Source organism: Aedes aegypti, chromosome 1 (assembly GCF_002204515.2).
Source record: "Aedes aegypti strain LVP_AGWG chromosome 1, AaegL5.0 Primary Assembly, whole genome shotgun sequence".
Lineage (NCBI taxonomy): Eukaryota > Metazoa > Arthropoda > Insecta > Diptera > Culicidae > Aedes > Aedes aegypti.
Genome location: NC_035107.1, coordinates 105,600,213 through 105,610,393, shown reverse-complemented (window position 1 = coordinate 105,610,393; position 10,181 = coordinate 105,600,213). Strand labels below are relative to the sequence as shown.

Below are 10,181 nucleotides of genomic sequence, written 5' to 3'. Positions count from 1 at the left end.
TTATGAGATTCAAGAAAATGATTTAAGAATTTTGGACCCAATGGTCTTCAAAGGAGACAAGATCATCCTTCCGAAAATTCTTCGTACCAAAGCGTTAGATATTGCACATCAGGGACATATCGGAATAGGAGCAACAAAAAGAATTATGAGGGAGTACTTTTGGTGGCCGAACATGAGCAAGGATACAACGGAGTTCATCAAAAGCTGTCAGACTTGCTTAATGATCTCGAGAAAAAATCCGCCTATTCCGTTATCAAGTCGAATGCTTCCGAGTGGACCATGGGAGATCTTACAAATAGATTTTTTGTCAATACAAGGATGTGGAACTGGTCATTTTCTCGTAGTCGTTGATTGTTTCTCCAGATATCTACACGTTGTAGAGCTCAAAAATACTGACGCCAAGAACACTAACGCTGCTCTGTGTCGAATTTTTTTGACATGGGGTCTGCCTTCGGTCATACAAAGCGATAATGGTCCTCCGTTTCAAGGAAGTGAGTTCATCCAGTATTGGGAATCCAAAGGCGTGAGAGTACGCAAATCTATTCCCTTGTGTCCACAGACAAATGGTTCTGTAGAAAGACAGAACCAGGGAATAATAAAGGCAATTGCGGGAGCTAAACAGGACAATAAGAACTGGAGAAATGCGTTAGAAGTTTATGTTCATTCTCACAATACGTTGAAGCACCACTCTCGATTGGGCGTTACACCATTTCAATTAATGGTGGGCTGGAAGTACAGAGGTACTTTTCCTTGTTTGTGGAAGGCAGCAGCAGAAGAAGAGATAGACCCTGAGGAGATAAAAGAAAATGATGCAGTTGCGAAGCTTATCAGTAAAAAGTATGCAGATAAACGAAGAGGAGCCAGATATACCGATATTGATGTTGGTGATAAGGTCGTAGTAGCAATACATCAACGAAACAAAATAGACCCAACATTCTCGAAGGAAACTTATACTGTATTAACAAGAGAAGGTGCAAAGGTGGTTATTTGCAACGACAACGGAGTTCAAATGACAAGGAATGTGTTGCCGATACTGGCAGCGCTGCTCTAAGTTTCCTAACAACGCCTCTGGTTGCGTGTCTGCCCATTTGTACGTGAGTGACAAGCAAACATTTCCGCAGGCGCTACAGTCAAATCAACTAACTGTCAGCAATCAGGTGTCAGGCGATAGTTACAAATAAAAAGAAGATCGGAATCAATGTTTACATGTCACTAAAGAACGTAAAAGATTTATTTAGATTAATTTACAATTAAGAGTTATTATAACGAATGCAAAACTGAAGAGTCGGTGAATTAGTTCCAGCTGAATTTGTTATTAACTAGCAGTAAGTTGTACAATGAACTTTTCAACTTATACAGTATTTCAACCAATTGTTAATTATATTAGGTTAACACGAACTCGATTCGTTAGTTAAACGGATCCTGAGTAGATCCGAAACAGTAGTTGGATTTCAATCTGTTCGACAGTTTAAGGAAGACCAATTTGTAAGTAGTTTGTCAGCTTCAATCAGGTCATTTATTAATAAATTTGAATTCCAGCTTCAAGTAATCAGCGCTACTAAATCCCGTGCGTTTTCTCTGAAGAGGTCATCGAAAGAAATCCAACAAAGCTTGAAGAAATTGCTACAAAGACACCAAGCAATATGCCGGAAACCGACCGATACGATTGTAAGATTTGCCGTCGGTCCAATAACGTCGATAACATGGTGTTTTGTCCAAAGTGTGAAGACTGGTTCCATTATCAATGCGTTGGAGTGAACGACGCTGTAGCGGACCAAAGTTGGATGTGTTCTACCTGCTTGACACGTCCAATGACCAACCCTTTGAGACAAACGAGCACACCTCTATTTACCCCTGCTGGATTAGCTGAAGCGCCGGGGCTATCTGCTGTTCTCCCACCGATTGTGAGTACTGTGACGTCAGCAGTGACACTAAATCAAGTGACTACTGGACACCTTATGAATCCGGGTCAGTCAATATTGACCGAACAAGCACGGGAAAGTCTCCGGTGGGTTCAAGAACAGCGGGAAATAGTAGAACGGGAAATGGAGGAAAACCATCGATTAGAATTAGAGCGAAAAAGATTAGAGCTTAAAAAACTCACCAACAAGGCCATGTTGGGGATTCTCAACAACACGAGCGACGCAGCTACAAATAGTTCTAACGGCCCAGCTGCCGCGGTAGGTAGTTGGATGCAAGGGATAGTAGGAGAGATGCAAAATCTTTCGATCGCTCAGGTGAGCGGATACCAGAGAAGCAATCTATCGGTCCCACATTTGACATCAGTTACACACCGACTACTGCTGGAGCGCGTGTGAGTTCGTTCGATCATACGTTGTCGCCAACTATCCACAGTATCCCGATTAGTGAGGTGAGTCTGCCTCAAACGACAAACCTCTCGTTTCCGACGGTTGTACCACCAAAACTGCCCATTAACACACAATCAGAAATCGATCACTACCATCAGCTTGGTGCGATGCCAAGTAATTCGATTAGCCGAGCACCTCCAGGGCTGGGTATCGGTAATCAAACGAATGTTGTGACAGCTTGTTCTACAGTTCCAACGGTTGGTCTTACTTCGACTCGATGGGGACCTACAAATTCATCAGGTGGTGCGATGGTGAATAATCCACCAACAGCCTTTGTTCCGTCGACTCGGTATCCTGGTATAGCAGCTAATGTGAATGCACCTGTGAATCAACAAGCGCCAGGTTTTCCGAATTTGCTTCCTAGTATGGATTTAAACTATGGAGTAACGAGTAGAGGACATGGCTATCATTCGCTTCAAGTTCCAGAGTATGCAGCTAATGTTAGTACGGCTGGAGGATTTCCAATTAGGCTCGACAATATACCCGCACATTCGAGCGGCCATAATCCGTTTACTGTTCCGAGGCATGCAGTTAATGTTAGCGTGGGAGGCGGACATCCCGCTTATCCGGATAACATTCTAGGACTTCAAAGGCCGTATGATCCAATGATTCAGCAACCAGTTTTCCCTACACAACATCAGTTGATGGCTAGACAAGTCATGCCCAAAGATTTACCATTCTTCAGAGGGGATCCAGAAGATTGGCCTCTCTTTTACAGTGCATACGTAAACTCGACGATGGCGTGTGGGTACTCAGACGTTGAGAATTTGGCCAGACTACAGAAGGCGTTGCAGGGTAGAGCATTTGACGCAGTAAAGAGTCGTTTACTGCTTCCAGCATGCGTGCCTCATGTTTTGTCTACACTATACATGCTCTATGGTAGACCTGAGTTGATAATCCAAACTCTTTTGAGCAAGGTTCGAGAGACTCCAGAAGAACCATCTAGAAGCATCAGGGCAGCTGGCACACATGTGTAACCCTATGTTGCTGCAGGAGCTAGTGGAGAAGATACCGGCTCATCTTCGTTTGGACTGGGCTCTGTATAAACGGCAGTTCATGACAGTGGACTTACGAACGTTTGCGACATACATGTCAACGCTCGTAGCAGCAGCTTCTGATGTTACCTTCAACACAGATGCTAGGCAGTCACAATCAGGTAAAGTTGACCGTGGTAAAGATAAGAATTTTCTCAATGCTCATTCTGCAGTAGAACCAACAGAGAAAGAATACAAGGTGGAAAATGTGTCAGGAGTGGTGTGCTTGGCATGCAACGGGCCCAACCACAAAGTTAAGGACTGTGTCATTTTTAAGAAGTGGGATCCTGAGAGCCGGTGGAAGATCGTTAAAGATTGTCATCTTTGCCAAATGTGTTTGGGCAAGCATGGACAGCGGCCGTGTAAACAGCAAGGTAATTGTGGGATAGAAGATTGTCAGCTAGGACATCATCCGCTGCTTCACATTGCGATGCGGAAGCGACAAAGTCCATGTGATGATGAATCGAATGCAAAAAATCCAAGCCCAAACGTATTTTCCGGAGAAGGAGTAAATGCTCACCATTCAATGGGAGGATCAACGATGCTGAGAATCATTCCAGTGAAGATTATGTGGCAGGGAAAGTCCGTTGAGACTTTTGCATTTTTAGACGATGGCTCGTCGATGACATTAATTGAGCAGTCTATTGTGGATTGTTTGGGTATAGACGATGGAGAGCCGCTTCCACTCGGCCTAACGTGGACTGGCAACATAAACCGACAGGTTCCAAACTCTAAGCGAGTTTCTATTAATATTTCTGGTCTAGGGGACAGTAAATTTTATGCTCTTAGGGACACAAGAACAGTTACAAATCTGGAGCTTCCGAGGCAGACACTGAAGTACGGAGAGTTGTCACGACAGCACGCTTATCTTCGAGGATTGCCCATTAGCAGCTACGAGTCAATCTCACCGGGTATCCTAATAGGATCAAATAATGCAAATTTGATTGCAACGTTGAAGTTACGTGAAGGTGATTTCGGCGAGCCATTAGCTGCCAAGACCCGTTTAGGTTGGTCTATATACGGACCTGTAGCAAATGTGAAAGATACACAGAAGTTTAACTTTCATATTCGTGAATGGCACACACCGCCACAAAGGATTACCGCAAGTCAGGAAAGTAGATTAGAAATGAAAAATACTCGAATTCAATTCGAAAAGGACAATCACGTGGAAGTCATGGAAGACTTCCCAACGATTATGCAGTATCCAAATCAAACCGTGGAGGATATGTTGAAGTCAGTCAACGATTGTTCGTCGGAGAAAAACATATCGAAGTCAGGTGGACATGTTCAGGCTGCGACCATTGGAAAGGACAGCCAGACGCTGAAGATGGCGTTACCAACTACAACAGGACTGTTCAAACGATCGCGGTCTAAGCTAGCAGAGCTGCAGATGCAAGATGGTAGTAACGCAATCGATGACGGTAATGAGCGTGCGTTACGAGCCGGGGGATGTTGCCGATACTGGCAGCGCTGCTCTAAGTTTCCTAACAACGCCTCTGGTTGCGTGTCTGCCCATTTGTACGTGAGTGACAAGCAAACATTTCCGCAGGCGCTACAGTCAAATCAACTAACTGTCAGCAGTCAGGTGTCAGGCGATAGTTACAAATAAAAAGAAGATCGGAATCAATGTTTACATGTCACTAAAGAACGTAAAAGATTTATTTAGATTAATTTACAATTAAGAGTTATTATAACGAATGCAAAACTGAAGAGTCGGTGAATTAGTTCCAGCTGAATTTGTTATTAACTAGCAGTAAGTTGTACAATGAACTTTTCAACTTATACAGTATTTCAACCAATTGTTAATTATATTAGGTTAACACGAACTCGATTCGTTAGTTAAACGGATCCTGAGTAGATCCGAAACAGTAGTTGGATTTCAATCTGTTCGACAGTTTAAGGAAGACCAATTTGTAAGTAGTTTGTCAGCTTCAATCAGGTCATTTATTAATAAATTTGAATTCCAGCTTCAAGTAATCAGCGCTACTAAATCCCGTGCGTTTTCTCTGAAGAGGTCATCGAAAGAAATCCAACAGAATGTACAGGACATCAAACGTGACTCAAGAATTCCCATTGATTTGAAGGACAATGTTCAAGATGACGATTTGATGAATAACGGTATAACAATTTGGAATAATAAGTTTTTGTTTGGTTAAGAATTGCTTGACGTTATTATTAAAAACTTTTCTATTACAGATAATGAAGAAGAAGGAAGAGGGAAAGACGATCAAAAACACTCCGAAATGCAAACTAACAACAATATACGTGACAAGAACCGGCATCAGTCAATTGATCGAAGACCAGCAAGGGAATCTCGAAAACCAGAAAAATTCAAGGACATGATTTTATATAACATTTTTTGCGATGTGTAGGGGTAGTGAAGAATGTAGGGATTATGAGAAGGGCAAAAGGAAATATAATAGAAAAAGATAGAAACATAGAACAGATTTGAATGAGCGGAAGGCGAAGTAAAGGGCTATTGAATCGAAGTAGGCTGTTAAGAAAATTTGAAATTTCGAGACTCAGTTTGTTGGTTTGGTTTGAAGGATTAAAACGTGTTTTAGTATAATCCGTGTGTTGTGAGTTTTGTGGAAAGAAATGGCCGGTCACTACAAACAGGTCGTCCTCTTTACCATTCAGAGAACGAGCATTCCAATTTAAAAGATTTAAATAATTATTTGGATCCATTATAAAAACGTAATCCAATAACAATTTGATTTGTAAATTTTACACCAACTTGGACTGCTTCAGTCATAGTGGTGGCTTTGAACATTGCATCAATCATTAGATTCAATTGTTCAGTTAGAAAATTAAAATCAGAGGCAGACATGTCACTTGAAGTGGTTACATTCGATGATTTCCCATTAGAATTTTCGGTAGGCGGAGAAGCTGAGTAAGAGTAACCTGTGGCGGGAGGGTTTTTTTCCATTTGATTTGAAACAAGTAGAATGGGTACTCATGGAACGAATAGGGGAGGAGTTCAAATTACCTGCTACGATATCGGCAAAGGATTTACCTTGGGTAGATACATTCGAAATTGAAAGATTCGAACGGCTACCCGACGGATTAAAATTAGTTTGTGAATGAGCATGATTATGATCTTTCTGATGGGTATGATTCCTAATCAAGCAATCGTTAACTGAAAAATGAGCATTGTTCGATACTCTACCAGGCAAATTCCGAAAACGACCGTTATCGTAACGGATATTATCTTTCATCTGCCTGGCACGAGCCTCAACGACTCTCTTGCGTAAAGGACAATTCCAAAAATTTGACTTATGATTAGCCCCGCAATTAGAGCATATAAACTTGGTGGTATCTTCCTTCACTGGACAGACGTCCTTGGCGTGAGAAGAACCTCCGCAAATCATGCATTTAGCATCCATGCGACAATTTTTTGTACCATGACCCCACTTTTGGCGCCGACGGCACTGAGTGGGGTTCTGGTAATTTCCTCCAGATTTCTGGAAATGTTCCCATTTCACACGGACATCGAACATAAGTCTTGCTTTTTCTAAAGCTTTTTTAGTTTTTTAGTTCTTTTTTGTTAAAGTGAACTAAATAACATTCTTGAGAAAGCCCTTTCCGAACAATGCCAGATTGGGTTCTCTTGTGCATAATGATTACTTGGACTGGGGAAAATCCAAGTAAATCATTTATTCCATTTTTGATCTCTTCAGGTGACTTATAATCACTTGAGAGACCTTTCAAGGTAACTTTGAACAAACGTTCAGTTTTGTCGTCATAAGTAAAAAATTTGTGCTTCTTCTCTTCAAGATGTTTGAGCAGAAGTTCGCGATCTTTAAGGCGAAGTAGGCCGTCATTGAAATTTGTACCCGTCGTTGATGATTGTTGCTAATTTATCTAACGATTTCGGATCAAAGAAAAGCAGTTGGTTTTGCACTGACACAGCTGAAAAAGTATCAGCATACTTTATGCATGTTAGCGCGTACAGTGATACTTTATCAAGTCAATATAAACTGTCAAGACTGAGTTTTATCACTTTGAAAAGCAAGCTGAAAGTCATCATTGATGCCAAAACGAATGACGGGCTACTTAGCCTTAAAAGTTTCCGGCAAAACGCGACAGTCTCTTTGCAATTTGGAAGGAAACCTTGATTCCCCTAATGGAGTTCAAGATCTCCTGCCTAAATCCCCCAAATTCGGAACAATTGACCACGATAGGCGGCACTCTTTGCTTCCTCACTTGAATCAAAGAGCCTGGGCTAGAAGCTGCTTCGATTTGGTGTTCGGAAAATTTGTCTAGAGCATCGAACTGATTGCTCATTTCGATACAATTATTCATTTCACCCTTGGAAGAAAGTTCGCATTCCGGAGAAACGTCCTTTCTTCCATTCTTGTCACGTTTAGTGACAGTTTTGAATCCCACTTTTTTGGAAGAAAGTTGTGAATTCATAGATTCACCCTTTCTTTTGTTAGTTGTTGATACCATGTTTAGTTAATAAATGAAAGAAGTCGTGACCTTCGAGAGGTTTTTTTTTCCCAAGACGGTGTTCAAGAAGGATTACCACCGCTAGCTTTCGCCAACGGGTCTAACGAAAAATCGAAGGCACGGGTCCAAACAAGGATCGTAAAGGGATCAATAGTAGAAAAAATAGTACTGAAAAGTACTGTTTTAGTAGCACTGAAAAGTACCGTTTTGAATTTTAGCACTGAAAAGTACTGTTTTATTGCTTTATGTAGTTTTTAAGAAATTTTCCAAGAGCAGAGAGAATGCGTGTACGCACAGCACGAAGGTACGATGCGCACTGATTCCCTTCGGAACTAATTTGACAACAGTAGGATCTGCTTCTATTTCCAAATCGGCTTTTACCATTTCCGTTACAGCATCGGAAGAAATCCGGTCGAATCCGAGATATGTAAAGCCAAAATTTGGTATCCTGTTGTTCGACGTAGGTAGGAATGGCGACTACTTTACCGACAGAACGTTCTGTTCTGGAATAGCTTTGTCAACAATACTTCAAATGTATACTTTCCCATTACTCATGAAACTATAATTAATAGTGTAGCAATCCTCAAAATTTCATGAACAAATAATGAGTTATGCTCAAACACGAGTAATTTGAATTTTGTTTATCAGCCCCGTAGCCTACGGGTTAAAATCCAAGTAAATCATTTATTCCATTTTTGATCTCTTCAGGTTGTCTTATTGTCACTTGAGATACCTTTCAATACTACCTTGAACAAACGTCCAGTTTTGTCGTCATAAGTAAAAACATGAGCTTCTTCTCTTCAAGATGTATGAGAAGAAGCTCGCGATCCTTAAAAGTTTCCAACAAAATACGACAGTCTCCTTTCTTTGCGATTTGGAAGGAAACCTTGATTTCCCTAATGGAGTTCAAGATCTCCTGCCGAGATGGGACCGAGAGTCCGCGGCTACAAAGCAAAGCCATGCTGAAGGTGTCTGGGTTCGAATCCCGGTCGGTCCAGGATCTTTTCGTAATGGAAATTCCCTTGACTTCCCTGGGCATAGGGTATCATCGTACCTGCCACACGATATACGAATGCGAAAATGGCAGCTTTGGCAAAGAAAGCTCTCAGTTAATAATTGTGGAAGTGCTCTTAGAACACTACGCTGAGTAGCCGAAGAAGAAGAAGATCTCTTGCCTAAATCCTCCAAATTCGGAACTACTGACCACGATTTACGGCACCTTTTGCTTACTCACTTGAATTAAAGAGCCTGGGCAAGATGCTGTTCCTTTTTGATGTTCGGAAGCATCAAACTAATTGCTCATTTCGATGCAATTATCCACATTAACCATTTCACTCCTAGAGAAAGGCTCGCATTCTGGTGATAAGTCGTTTTTTTCCATTTTTGCCACTTTTTGAAACAGTTTTAATAAACACATTATTCGGAAGGAAGCTGTGATTTCCGAGATTTACACTTCCTTCTGGTTCTACTCTGGCTTTATAACTACATATCTTAAAAACTTTAAAAAAAATCACTGTAATTTTCAGATATCTTGGAGACCACTTAAGCTCGCTTATATCTGATATCTGACATTGTGTAGCCCATACTATACTTATTTTTATTTATTTTTTGTTAATTCACAAGAAACAAAATGCTTATTGCATTAAGTTACAGCTTCTTCTACTTTATAATTAAAAGTAAGTATGACGCATTTCAGTCTACTACGAGCACCACCACCGTATGACCTATTGAGAAAGATGACGCAAAAAAGAGTCGACCGCCAATGCTAGCACTCCTCGATCTCCGATCGATCGATCACATAAAAAGAGAGAGACTCTCCCTTTTTGTTTATAAGGTGCATTGGGCGGCAATGAATCATTCGGCATTGTTTCTACGAACGAAGACTCACGATCAATCGCTATAGAACTTGGTGTACACTAAGACAAAAATGGGTTTATTTTACTTTTTTATATATTTATCGGTTGCTGGTTTCCTTTCACTTGGCAATTTGTGTTGATATTTATAAATTCTGATGATCGCATGACATCCAGCATAAATTCGCCTCCGAGTGGTAAACCCAACGCCTATTTGCAGCTGACTCAACGTGACAAGGCGTCGCTTACGTTTCCCGTCGATTAAGTTGTCCGTTTTTCTATGAAAAGTGCCAATTTTATTATTCTGTTCCTGTGAGAATAACTGCATCAATCGCAATAACAGACCAATAAACTCGAAGGCACAGTGGCTTTCTGCCCAAACTGGAAAAGATCGAGCCACGTTGCGACCGCCAAAGGCATGAATTCTATGTAAATCCGATGATTTACACTCATACACATACCGCCCGCTCATT

The 10,181-nt window shown here is 41.2% G+C and overlaps 1 long non-coding RNA gene across 1 annotated transcript; it reads left to right on the top strand.

Annotated features, from left to right (window-relative positions):
• The first annotated feature begins 5,439 nt into the window (after positions 1-5,439).
• Positions 5,440-5,972, top strand: LOC110674471. Its single transcript, XR_002498894.1, has 2 exons — positions 5,440-5,521; positions 5,600-5,972. It is a non-coding gene; the product is annotated as an uncharacterized LOC110674471 (long non-coding RNA).
• Positions 5,973-10,181: the final 4,209 nt, after the last annotated feature.